Source organism: Astatotilapia calliptera, chromosome 3 (genome assembly GCF_964374335.1).
Source record: "Astatotilapia calliptera chromosome 3, fAstCal68.1, whole genome shotgun sequence".
Lineage (NCBI taxonomy): Eukaryota > Metazoa > Chordata > Actinopteri > Cichliformes > Cichlidae > Astatotilapia > Astatotilapia calliptera.
In genome coordinates this window covers 14,015,296-14,029,749 of record NC_137424.1, presented here as the reverse complement: position 1 = coordinate 14,029,749, position 14,454 = coordinate 14,015,296, and the positions used below count along the sequence as shown (strand labels likewise).

At 39.9% G+C, this 14,454-nt stretch overlaps 1 long non-coding RNA gene across 2 annotated transcripts; it reads right to left on the bottom strand.

Annotated features, from left to right (window-relative positions):
* Positions 1-529: 529 nt before the first annotated feature.
* Positions 530-6,044, bottom strand: LOC145425226 (uncharacterized). 2 transcript variants are annotated; one of them, XR_013905897.1, is made up of 2 exons: positions 5,473-6,044; positions 530-1,027 (listed from the first exon to the last, which is right to left on the bottom strand). It is a non-coding gene; the product is annotated as an uncharacterized LOC145425226 (long non-coding RNA). The 2 variants fall into 2 exon arrangements; XR_013905896.1 differs by having other exon boundaries at positions 5,551-6,044.
* Between the last annotated feature and the right edge of the window lie 8,410 nt (positions 6,045-14,454).

Genomic DNA, 14,454 nt, shown 5'->3' with positions numbered 1-14,454 from the left:
GTTCGCCTCCTGCAGCGTGGAATAAAACACCGCCATTCATTCAATTCATGAAAACAGGCGACATCAAAGGATCATTAAAGTCACACAAATGTTAACAAATCAATTAGATTTTCCGTTTCAGTTTTTATAACTTGCTGATTTATTTCGAGTTTTTATTTTCTGGAGTTTCATTCATTATATATAAAAAAATCATTGTGGTTATTTAACACTTAATTATAAAAAAAATTATTTACTAATTAGTATTTTTTTTGTAATTTTGAGTAATGACTGTGTTAAAAACACTATATCAAAACTAAAAGAATCTTTTTATTTCTAACAGAACATTCAGTGTATCATCGAAATGTGTTATTGAAAAACAACAAAACCAGAAATTATATCCTTGAGAACATTAATACTGGATTAGAATAAAACCGGGTTCCACAGTTTGAGGACAAAGTCACTGAATAATCAGTCCTGTGTGCGTTTACCTGCATGCTATGAAGAAGAATGCACAAACAGTATGAATGAAATAACTTACAAGCAGCCAAGATTTTCTTTCTTTATGTTTGATATTTATTTTTATTCTGTGTATTATTATTATCCTGTCTTCAAGCATCATAAGTCCTTTGAGTGCAGTCCTGTACCAGCTGAGGACTGTGCGTGCCATATGTGAGTTCTTCACTCTTTGAATCTCTGTAATAATAGTGACAGCAACATTAGCATAACTATCAGACCATAAATTATATGTATTTCAACAGGATTTTATGTGATACAAACACAATGCAACACAAAGTGGTGCATAATTGTGAAATTGAAAGAAAATGAAGAACACTGTTCATAAGGTTTGTTAAAGGGACTTTGCTTAGGCGAAAGACAGTGCGTTTATTTACAGTGAACAACAAACACCAAGTGGATATATGCAATGTGCAGGGGAAAGGGGTCCGGGTCTCCAAGGTCCATGGGGGAACAGGGGTCGGTAAGAGGTGCTCCATACTTTCTGTACAACTCCAGCTCCTCTCGTAGTCCGTAACCAGGATTTAGGAAAGATCTACACACAAAAGGTCCGATTAGCAGGACAGTCACAACACTCACAGATACAGGTTCAGGTTTATTTCTGAGGAAATAACAAAAAAGAGAAAAAAAAGGTAACGTAAAGGAAAAAACATGTTAAAAAACTTGTTAAGAATCATATTGTTTGTAATTACTGGATGTATTTTTCTAGCTTTTATTTTGGCAGTATAAATATATTCTATACGTCAGAGCTGTGGATGGATGAATAAGGACGAAGTCACTTTGTGCAGCAAATAACGTTTTCTTTTAAAAATAGAAAACTCAACTCAACTGAAGAGCAAACCGTGTCAGAGCTGAAAAATCTGCCCTCAGTTTGAATTTTAATGCAGCACAGTGCACCTATCTCTCTCTGTGCTGATATGAATGAATGGAGCTGTCTCTTTTTTTCATCTACATGACAGTAATTCTTAAAATAATATTTATAGAATATTTATTCGATTTAACTTTGAATTCCAGTGTTTAATGATGGTTCTTCACTATAAGATAAGGTGTTGCTTTCTTTTACACATGCAATATATAGAAGTGATACTATCAGAAACAACCTAAATACAAACGACTCATAAAAATGTGATTCCCGTTGCCTCGCCCTAACCCTAGAAGCAGCATCTGTGCTGTGTACCATAATATGACTGATTGGAGATTCAAGTGTTTCTGTAGATCAGTTGTGCAGCTTTTACTTCTCAGTATTCTCTTTAAAACTCTGAATGAGAAAAAGAAAACAAAAAGCAGCAGCTTCTGTGCCTCAGTCCTATCAGAGGAGGCTGAAGTCTCAGCTAAAGACCACCGACCTCATCTTTTATAAAGTTTACCGAGTTACTGCTGTAAAAGCAACAAATCCCTCATGTGTGACCTTAAAAACACAGTTTTGATCTCTAAGTTAACGTCTTCCAACAGTTATAAGAGTGTGTTAGCATCACAAGCACAGCCACTATTTAACTCACTTTGTGTGTTGTAATACGTTTTCCCAAAAAGACACCACACTTACTGTTAGGTATTTTAGTACCATGGTAGCATTTACTGGATATTGTTTTATAGTGACATTATGCAGGAAAACTCTGTCATTCAATAAGGCCCCTTTGTTTTAGTTATTTTTCTCTTTGACCCAAGAATTGATGTGTGAGAATCACAGGCTGGTACAAGGTTGAAATACCACAGAGATCACTCCCTCAGCTACATTAGTTTCTTAATCTTTTAGACGCCTGTTGAAGGCCAAATGGTTTGTTTCAGATTTCACTAATGAAAGAACTCTTTGTTTTGTGCCTTGAAAATATGTCGCTGAGATAATCACAATTGTAGCTGAACTAATAAACTACACAAAGGATGCTTCTTCACCCAAGGGCAGGAAGACGCTGCCTTATCTTGGTCTGTACTGGTTTAAACTGATAAATCTGCTGTCTCATGAATTTTACCCTCTATATAAACTGTTGTACTTGTGAATAAAGTTGAGTCACTTTGGGAAGACAACCTGAAGCAGTCTCTGTTTTCTTGTTCTCCCAAGCTGCTCCCGAGCTCGTACTAACACGCTGAATGGCATGCTTGAATATTACTTGAGAATATATTTGACTGTGTTACAGACTAAGGGACATTCTCTGCTGATAGGTGAAGGTACATTCTCTGCTGATAGACGTCCACGCCTCGAAGGAAGCCGATCCATGGATTAGGCCCTGGAAACCGTTTCCTTCACTTACCTTTACTCTTGGCATAAAGCTTCTTTCTGACAGCTTTTGGGGAGACAGCCAGAAGAAGCAGACACATAAATGAGCCCATGTTTGAACTCAAACCACTTCAAACTTGTTTCTTGGCAAAATGTTAAATAAACGGCTCCTTCCTTACTGAATCTTAAATAGCCAGTTATGACCACTTAACATGAGATTAGCTGAGTTCAAACTACTAATTTGATTTGAGAACTAATGATTGTAATGATGGTAAAGTTTAATGAAAACCACATTTCGATTTACATCCGTTGTTGGATAAACACAATTTAATCATGGCACCTTTTTCCACGTGTTTTAACCAAGTACAGTAACTGATTTCTGACCATGTAAAACCAACACATTTGGTGGTTTGATGTAATCAGATCACGTTGGCTCAACGTAGTATACATACATTGACTTGAAGTGATTTATTTAAATATGCAGAGTGAAATTTGTTTTAATTCATTCTACACAAGTTAACAACTTTAGGAAAACACAATGAAATCTTGTTGTTCGAACAACTACTTTGTTAATCAAGGCAATTACTGCTGGTCTTCCTTAATGAACCAATATGGGGGTTGATGATTTCATAGAGACAAACAACCATTTGCACTTATATTCATGGGTAATTTAGAATGACCAACTTAACTCTAACTAGAAAAAAAATTGCATTTCCTGCGAAAATGCAGTGTGGACGCTGTTAGGTATTTTAGTACCATGGTAGCATTTACTGGATATTGTTTTATAGTGACATTATACAGGAAAACTCTGTCATTCAATAAGGCCCCTTTGTTTCAGTTATTTTTCTCTTTGACCCAAGAATTGATGTGTGAGAATCACAGGCTGGTACAAGGTTGAAATACCACAGAGATCACTCCCTCAGCTACATTAGTTTCTTAATCTTTTAGACGCCTGTTGAAGGCCAAATGGTTTGTTTCATATTTCACTAATGTAAGAACTCTTTGTTTTGTGCCTTGAAAATATGTCGCTGAGATAATCACAATTGTAGCTGAACTGATAAACTACACAAAGGATGCTTCTTCACCCATGGGCAGGAAGACGCTGCCTTATCTTGGTCTGTACTGGTTTAAACTGATAATCTGCTGTCTCATGAATTTTACTTGTGAATAAAGTTGAGTCAATTTGGGAAGACAACCTGAAGCAGTCTCTGTTTTCTTGTTCTCCCAAGCTGCTCCCGAGCTCGTACTAACACGCTGAATGGCATGCTTGAATATTACTTGAGAATATATTTGACTGTGTTACAGACTAAGGGACATTCTCTGCTGATAGGAGGAAGCCGATCCACGGAGTAGGCCCTGGAAACCGTTTCCTTCAGACGCTTTAAAGCTGAAGCTGTCTGCTGAAAAAGCTGAAAAAGTTGAAAACTTGCAAAAAGTTGTATGGCGGTGAAGAAACTTACATTTCTGCTGAAAACAGGTGAAAAAAATGTTGCCCTGTACAAGATTCAAACCTGGCCCTCCACTGAGCCAAACTCATTCTTACAAAGAAGTGGAGAGACTGACAATTCTGCTCAAATGAGCAGAAGCTGCTATTGGCGACTGTCAAGCCTTTGAGTTGCCAAGCAGCTGAATAGGGGAATAATGTTGACGCGCCCGCTGTTTAAAACGTAAGTCAAAGTTCCAGGTTAAAACTCCTTTATTTGTTATCAAATCCTTAAAATCCGTAGAAAAACAGTGATCAAACACAACCTAAGCTTGAGCGGTCAGCAAAAGTCGACTTCCCCCATCACCCACTCATTCACAAAAATTCCCCTCGGGCCGTGAACAGGTGATATAACAATCACTATTACCGACAACACGTGACCCAAAGCTACGCCTATCCACAACAGCTGCTGAGAAGTGTGCTGATGAGAGGTGAAATGGCTCAATATTCTACAGAAATGAGGTGAATCAGGCTGAAAATTCTGCAGAAAAGAGTTTTTCTAAAAACAGCTGAGAAGTGTGCTGATAAGAGGTGAAAAGGCTGAAAATTTTTGCAGAAATGAGGTGAATAAGCAGAATTTCTGCTGAAAAGAGTTTTTTTTTTCTGAAAACAGCAGAAAAAACTGAAAATTTTGCTGAAAAGAGTTAAAAAAGTTCAACTGTTAACTGAAAGAAATGTTGCCATAAGCGGGATTTCAACCCAGGCCTCCCAGTCTGAGAACGGCTGCTCATCTCACTGAGCTAAAACACAGCTCAACCGGGCAAGGAAAACCAGTGACCAGAATGATAATGTGGAAGAAATGGGCAAAAAATATTGCATAAAAAATTCAATATCTCAAAAAGCATAGAAGTTATGAGCACCAAAGTCATAGCAGGAAAGAGCAGAATTTCTTAAGATTTGAACGGTGAAAATAGCACAAAAACTGAGGGAGTAGTTAAGCGCCGAAAAACGTACGGAAGCAACTTGCAGATGAAGAATAATAAAGAGAAACAGGAACTCAATAGTGTGGATGCCTTTGAGGGCATCCACACAATTACACACTGCAAACCAGCCAGGTTGTGGATTTGAACCCAGACCCTTCTTGCTGTGAGGCAACAGCACTAACCATCACACCAAGCTGTCAATCCAGGCTTAACAAAACTAGGAAAGCTATGATTACAAGGCTTGATGCAGCATTTTCTGTACGTTTGTCCTTGACTGGTTAAATCACATGGGGAGAGCAGGGTTAGAGCTGGGTTAAAGTGGATAACCAGAGAGGGTAAGTATAACAGTTTTTCCAGCTTACTTGCAGGAGGTGGAGGTGTGGTAATGAGGGGGGAGGTGAGGCACTTCCTCGGAATTTGAAAAAGGTGAAACGGCTGACCTGGGGTTTGTTGGATCCAAAGTGGTGAGTGAGCAGGAGGACAGGCAGGTCAGGTTTGGAAATATTTCCCAGTGAGGTGGACAGGAGCCGAGATCCAAGTGGTGAGCAGCAGTCGACACTGGAGAAAAGGTCCTGAAGCACAAGAAACAGCGTGAGTCAATCTACTTGAGAATAGCAGCATGACCGTGAGAGCCGGTTACCACCATCAGGTAGCTGACGAACTGGCAGAGAGGAGATGGCAGCGCAGAGCTTAAATCCCCTTTGGCCTGATGGTCCCAGTTAGCTCCAGATGCGTGAAGCTGAGGAAGTCCTGCCCACGGGCGGAGCCAAGGGTGCTCCGGCACTGATGGAAATGCCCGTCTGCTCACTCAGACCATGACATTAGATCACTTTGAGTAGATTTTTATTTTTGTTATTTCAATTATTTTAATCTTTATTTAACCAGGAATAAAATATCCATTGAGATTATAAAATGTCTTTTACATGGATGTTCTGATGAGAAGCAGCACAGAATCAAACCAAACAAACTGGGTGTGGTTAGTTAAGTAGCTTTTAATCCAACTAATCTGATCTGTACTAAAGCCAAGCTTTTGTATAATACTGATAATATAACATTGATCCAAACACCTTGTTAGGTCAATAAACAGCCAAGCAAAAATGTTTATTTTCAAGTGTTACAGAGAATCAGAAGGACAAACAGAACAACACTGTTATCACCATGTAGCAGGTTTATCAGAGAAACATCCCAGCAACACACTCACACACAAACTGGTTCATCACAAAGACAAAACTCCTGAACACAAACTTAACAATGTGGTGTTTGCTGCACAGTGTAGAGGAATGCTCAGACCAAACAGCCACTTCATAAACGCACAACATGGAAGAGCCACCTCCACGGGACAAGACTCAGCTGTTCATCTGCATCTAAAGGTCAAAGGTCACTCTTTGAGGATGCCAATGTTCACATTTTGGACAGAGAGGACAGAGGAGTGAAAGAAGCATCTATGTCCACTGTGAGCGACCATCTTTGAACAGAGCCTACGACACCATCTGTCTATAATCCATGTTTTGAGACACTTCCCAGACGCCTTAGCGCCCACTCACATGCTTGGTCATTTGTTCTCAGCAACAAATGACCAAGTGGGTGGGTGGGGGTGGGGCTAGGTCTCACAGTGAGCTCACCCAAATGCTTTGCTGATTGGGACCCACACCTGTTTTCACACCTAGGCTCATGTGATTAGGTAGAGGATCAACAGGGGGTCCATGACCCTCTTGAGGGGACACTCCCACAGGGCTTTAATCTGGGACTCTCCAACAGTTGATCCTAGAGCTGAAACAGCTTCTTTAAGGAAACTTAAAGTAGTCCAGAAACTTTTCTTACCAAGCTCCTTAGACATTAAGTAGAGTTGACATATCCTTTATATCAACAATAAAAGTGTTACCATATTTCAACTTGTGAGGAAGACTGGAAGCAGATGGATTTTGTAGCCTTCTAACTGACTTCCAAATCTTAAAATGAGCATTGCAGGTGTTTGAAAATCAAAGTCCAGTTATTATTTAAATCTAAGTTCATGAAAGTGCAGCCAGTCAGAGCTTAACTAACCACACCCAGTTTGTTTGGTTTGATTCTGTGCTGCTTCTCATCAGAACATCCATGTAAAAGACATTTTATAATCTCAATGGATATTTTATTCCTTGGTATTTGTATTGCAGACTGCAGTTAACTGAATTCTGTTTTCTTACTCCTCCTAGTTTATAACGTTGCTGCTGTAGGACAAGCTTATGGTAAATGGCCTGTATTTGTATAGCGCTTTACTAGTTCCTAAGGACCCCAAAGCGCTTTACACATTCAGTCATTCACACATTCACACACTGGTGATGGCAGCTACATTGTAGCCACGGCTGCCCTGGGGCGCACTGACAGAGGCGAGGCGCCACCAGGCCCTCTGACCACCACCAGTAGGCAACGGGTGAAGTGTCTTGCCCAAGGACACAACGACAGAGACTGTCCAAGCCGGGGCTCGAACCGGCAACCTTCCGATTACAAGGCGAACTCCCAACTCTTGAGCCACGATCGCATAGTTTAGTCAACCAAGATGCATCAAAGACTGCGGCCCTGCTATGGATGGTGTGTTCTAGCACTGTTTATGTATAAAACCATTTTGTACACACTTTATTTTAAAATGTTTTAATGATATCAACATTTAACAATCAGTTTAGCAATCAAAAGTGTAAATTAAATGTGTTGCAATTAAATTTTTACCCCTGAGTCACCTCAGAAACTCGGATCGTCATTCATCTGTGATGAGTGAAGGCTCAGCTGTCAGTATTTACTCTGGATCAGGCTCTCAAACTTAGCGAGCATTAGTACGACTTTCTTTGAAGGGGATTTCAGGTACAGGTCTATACAGGCCAGAACATCCAGACTGGCCAACAGCCACAGGCTGTGAGGCTCCTGAATTCTGCCCCCCTCCCCTCTCTGCCCCCCTCTCACGGACAATAACCATATCCAACTTCTTAATAGCACTGAACTGGTTTGCATTGGTGCATTATATCTTTATTCTCTTCCCCCCCTGCCCCCCCCCCCTCTTTCTTAAATAGACAACCATCATATCTCACAGTACAATAATATTGAACGGGTTGCATTGTTGCATTTTGTCATGTTTCTCAGGTCTTTGTCTGAATGTCCTATGAACATTACCTGTCTTGTTCTCATGTTGTTGCTAAGGATTGTCTCATTGCACTGAAGTCACACTGGGTTAAATATTTACACTTGGGTTTTAAGGGGTATTTGTTTTTTTTTTGTTTTTTTTTACGGGTTGTACGGAAGCCCCAAACGCAATTTCATTGTTCTTTGACAATGACAATAAATAAAATAAATACCTAAATAAATGTAAAATTGTTGAATTGCAGATAAGCTGTCATATTATGTGAGAATGTAAACAAACTGTCAGCAGGAGACTGTTTTTAGGACACTCTAGCCTAACATTAGCTGACATCATGTTATATCTATCTGTTGTTGTTCTTTAGCTGGTTCATTGTTGACTGTCCAAAGACGGGAGGGTCGGAAGTAACTGCATCGATATTTGGAGTAAATGAGCATGTTTATAGACATTTCTGTGTAATAGAGCCACGTTTGCCTTGTTCACGTGCTGGTGGGTTGTTCAGGTGTGACTAAGCCATGTGAACACGCTCTTCTTGGAGAGAAAAGGCTTTCTTTGATAGCCCTTTTAAACAAGCCATACTTTTTCAGCCGTTTTCTAATTGTACTGTCATTATTTTTCACAATTAATTTGCTTCATGTGGCCTGTAATGTCTGAAATTAACTCTTGGGAGTCTTTTTTCTGAGTCTAATTGACTGGGGCAGTGTGCCAACACACAATAGAATAATTCAACAAACTGCCACAACCTATTTTTATAGATGTGGTGTCGCACCACTTGCAGATGTTCAGATAATGAAGTGCATTTCTTGAACAACACTTGGAGTCCACTGTAGTGATGATCACTGTTGTTTACGTTCCTCTAATGCTAACTCGGGCCTTAGACACCTGTGCAGTAGCATTAGCAACCAGCAGAACCACTATCCTGACGCTGTGCTCATCATTGCAGGTGACTTTACTGACGCAAGAATTAAAAGCAGCGTCTCCTAAACTTCACCAGCACACCAAGTACGCTAACAGAGGAGCTAACACACCGGATCAGCTCTATTCAAGCATCAAGCTGGCATACAGAGCTAAACAACTAGCGCTGGGTACTGATTTCAGTTTCTATAATCAATTTGATTCCATTTCTGATTCAAAAGGTCCCGGTTCAATTCAGTTTTTACTCAGTCAGTCAGAATCATTATTATTATGATCATTCTCAGTACATATCCATATTTTTATATCTGTGCATAAAAACAATCAGCAAACATCAGAGGTGTGAGCATCACAGCAGATGCCTTTGTGTTAACGTAACTGAGGATAATGTTGGGTTCATTTTATGAGAGAGGAAAGACAAATATGCTCAAAGTGCATTTTCTTACATGTATTAAGCAGTTGAAGGTTCAAGTTAAAAAAAAAAGGCTGCCGTGTCTCTGCTCACGGAGGAGACCCAAACAAACAGAAAGCCCACACCCAGACAATAAGTGCTTTATATTATGTGCGATAAACACAAAAACAGTTTAGAGTGACCTCAAGTCTGATGTCAGCTCAGGTTTCTTCTTCTCCAGCTTTCTGGCCACTTCACTATGGCAACCACCTCTGACCCTCCTGGGACCTGCATAAAGGGTGCATTCCATAAGAGCAGATTTATGACCGAGGCCCCATTCCTGTGAAGGCTCCCAGTCGTGTGTCTGCTAGTGTCAGAGTAACAGCCTACTTCCAAAACCTCTCTACACAGCAAGATCTCCAGTGTTAAATTAACACTACAGCGTGTCTATATGGGGCCACTCCTCTGAGTGTTAAATACAACACTGTTGAGTGTTAAATTAACACTTTTGACAGTGTTATATGTTTAAAAGTAACCTAGTCAGTTTTGAAGATTAACAATGGCTAACACTGGGCAGTGCTGATCTTCTAACACTGGAATATTTCTAACATGTTGTTATTTTCCAGTGTTAGAAAATCAGTATAATCAGTATAAAATCAGTAATGTATAAGAAATGTACACAAAAGTTACATGTAAAACAACCCATTTGATTTGAAAAAATTAACAGTACTCTTTTTTAAAAATTGTAAACCCTGTTACTAATTTTGCAACAATACTTGGACTTTTTATATGAGTGGTATATTATTTTATGTCACTAAATTTCAACTAGATTTACATGATTTCGATCCCTGTTTCAATCCTTGGCTGCTCCAGTCTGCCAGAGTATCTTTAGGCAACAGAGTGAACTTCAAGTTACTCTCTGAAGTGTTCATAAGAGAGTGAGATTAACCGAGAAAGCACTTAGGTAGAAAAAGCATTGAAAAAAAGGATTTTATGAATGGGTGAATGAGGCATGTTGTATAAAGTGCTTTGAGTTCTCAAGTTGAGCAGAAAAGTGCAGTAAGTTAGATGGAAGCACAAGGAGGGCTAACCTGATAAGGAACAGAGCGAGACTCTGGCGACATGTATACACACACAGGGGTACAGTGAAGGCACAGGCCACAGGTGGGGACACAGCTTCTTCTTCGGGTTTGGGAGGCTAGATGCAACGATGCTCTATGCTGCCATCTGCTGTTTGTTACTTACAAGTCTTCTTCAGAATAAACAGGCCAGACACAAGCACTGTCAGTCTCAGGCCTCTATGCTCTCTTATACAGGTTAGTACTGTGTGAGTAATGTAACAGTACTTTATTGAAAAGTAAACTTTTTATCGTTAAACACATTAATGATCTTTTCACACCTTATGCAGATATTTTCCGAGTCATTCTCTCATCCAACCACGTTCCAAAAATTTAACTGCTTGACTCTCAAGGTACTTTCCTGATACTTGCAGGTATTTAGTTGCTACTTTCCTTTTATGTCCAAATATCACATACTTAGTTTTATCAACAGATATTTTAAAGCCTGAATCATTAGCCCGTGTAACCACATCCTCCAAAGCTCGGATGCTCTGAATCTGAGAGAGAATAAAGGTTTCTTCCCTGTTTCCAGACGACACCATCATCTGCAAGCAGAGAGACACCAAACTCTTTTCCCAGCCGATTAAACATGTCATTCAGCAGTTGAACAGAGAAGGACTAATGGCACTTCCTTGAGCAGTACCATTTTCCACCTCCAGCTCCTCACACAGTTCACTGCCAGCTCTCATTTGTGTTGCCCGGTTACATAAGAAATTCTGGATCCCACTTAGCATTCTTTCTCCTCCAGCATCATGACATGTTGTTAGCAAGCCCTCCTTCCACAGCCGGTCATTTGCTTTTTCAGTATCTAAGAAGACTTCTACTTGCACCCATAGCTGAGTGACCCCACCTCAAACCGCTCTGGTGCAGTACAAAAACCCACTTTTCCAAATTCTTTACTAATCCGTTAACATTCACTCTATTGTCTTGCATATTAAAGAGGTGAGGGCCGTAGGCCTGTACAAGCTAGACTTAGGCTCCTTTCCAGGTTTTACAACAGGAATAATCATTGCACGTTTCCATTCTTTTGGAAGACCCCCATTCCCCCACACATTATTAAATACAGCTAACAGCTTTTTAAAGAGTAGCTTTCCTGACTGTTTAAATAGCTGGAATCCTTTTCCACCCCTGCCTGGAGATGTGTCTTTTCCTTTCGTTGTGGCTCTATTTATCTAACATTAAGATCACATTGATAGCACCTGAGTTTCCTTGTTGTTGCTCTAGTCTCTCCTCCTTTTCTCTGCACTTACCTTTCTTTACTGTGTACCTTGTGAAACTGCTAAACTAACACGGTTAGCACCAGGTTCCATGTTTCGTGCTTTCACAGCGAGATTACATTTCAGATCCTACTGTGGGATCGTAATAGTTGTTTGGACGGGTTTCTTCTGTGGTATAACCTGAGCTGCAGCTGACCATACTGACATTTTTTAACAGAATCTTGTATTTTGATGCAGTACATCCCATTTATCAACAGTTCTGCTGATGCAAATGTCACGTCAGTAGATGATGAGACTGTTTGATTTGTCCAGAACCATCAGGGCATGGGTCATCATTTAAAACAACCAAGTTGTGTTAGTCTATAGATTCCTCTGCAACTCTACCGTTTCTGTCCTCCTTCTGGCACTCAGCTACTGCATTCATTGCATAACAAATAGCATTATGCAAACAATGCTAGTTGTCATCATTAGAACCTCTGTAGAACGAGTCCTCTGTGTCTGTGTCGTCTCATTCTAAATGGTGACTTTCATTCAAACCCTTGTGATTGATCTCCTTGCATCCTTGCAGCCTTTCTGCAGCAGAAGCGATTTCCTGCCACATCTGAATTATTATTATTTGATTTTTTTCGGCCATTTTTGATTTCCACATTGCTTCAACCATAAACACCAGTAGTTACTTTGCACTTACCACCACTGAATCATCACTAGCAGTTTATATGTTTATATGTTCAGCATAAACTTGTCTGGCTCCACTCACATTGTCCACGGGTTTGATAACTCTGATAACTCGATTCAATTCAATTCAATTTTATTTATATAGCGCCAAATCACAACATAAGTCGCCTTCATAGATACAGAGAAAAACCCAACAATCATATGACCCCCTATGAGCAGCACTTTGGCGACAGTGGGAAGGAAAAACTCCCTTTTAACAGGAAGAAACCTCTGGCAGAACCAGGCTCAGGGAGGGGCGGGGCCATCTGCTGTGATTGGTTGGGGTGAGAGAAGGAAGACAGGATAAAGACATGCTGTGGAAGAGAGACAGAGATTAATAACAGATATGATTCAATGTAGAGACGTCTATCTATACATAGTGAGTGAGAAAGGTGACTGGAAAGGAAAAACTCAATGCATCACGGGAAGTGATGCATTATATATTACTCCTTTTAATTTACTCCTTTAACCACTAACTGGTGTGGACACTTTTACACTCTTACCCAACAAATTATTAATCTTCAGTGCTTTAACAAACACGTTAAACCCCTCCTCTCTATTTTGGTCCTGTCCTATCACTTTGATTTGAAGCCAAAGGAAAGCTCATCCATGTCACCATCTCAGGACAGGGTTTTCCTTTTGCTTTTACTTTTGCCGGCTGTATTCCAGTGTTGGGCAAGTTACTTTGAAAAAGTAATTAATACTAGTTAGTTTTTCAAAAAAGTAACTGCGTTAGTAACTAAGTTACAAGACTCTAAAAGTAATTAATTACTTGAAAAGTAACTATTGCGTTACTTTGAAGAAAACGTTTAACCCTCTGGGGTCCAGGGTATAATTGGCCATTTTTGACTACTTTTGATTTTCCTCCACATTTCGCCGTTAAAAGCTATTTCCTTTGCCTTGTTTGGTCTCATCCTTTTCAGCACAACCTCACATGTCTGAATTTACAGTCATGTTTTCATTTTGACAAACTGTATTAACACAATTGATCTAAAATCAGACAGAAAACATAAAATCCAAGTAGAAAAAGTTATATTTTTACTGTAACAACCACAAACATGTTTATTGAATCATATTTCAGAACTTTAAATGCAAAAATAAATTGTCAATTTTAAAATCCTATGCACAAGTTTTGCAAACAACAAAGTTATTTGCAGCCATTTACCTTTTACCTTGATTTTTTAAATAACCATTTCAAACTATTTACAGAACAATCAGCTGTTCTTCAATAAGATGCCACACAAATATTTCTGTCCACTATAAAGGAAACATCACAGCCTGATACCTGCAGGTCTGACAGCAGCAGGTGTATCACTGCTGTTTCTACCTGGAGACAGCAGTCGCCTCATTGTTCTGACACACAACACAAAACTATCCACAACACTACACACTAACTACACAAGACAACACACTAACTACACACTCCAAACATGCTAAACGTCACAAATCTCTCACATCTCAAAACTCTCTCTCTCTCTCTCTCTCTCTCTCTCTCTCACTCTCTCTCGCCGTCACTCGCCGTCACTCGCCGTCACTCGCCGTCACTCCTAAAACTTCCCCTCTTTCTAAAGAACCAAATGTCATGTTGCCATATCATTTTTTATTGGTCGACATGGTGCATTTTTCCACCAACACGAAAGGGCTGAATTTTGTTTGCTTGTAAGCAGAGAGTGCTCGCTGCGCTGTCCTTAGACAGTAAACGTGACGAAACGATTGAGGAAAAACACGCGTATATATTATTTATCATGACTCTGGTTTTACGTGACACCGTTAGTAACGCCATTATTCCCATCGCTGCTGTATTCCACCCTCCCCCATCACACTCTCCACCTGCACGGATGGGTCTGGCTCCAATAGTACACCCAGAAGTTTGTGATTAACCAGCC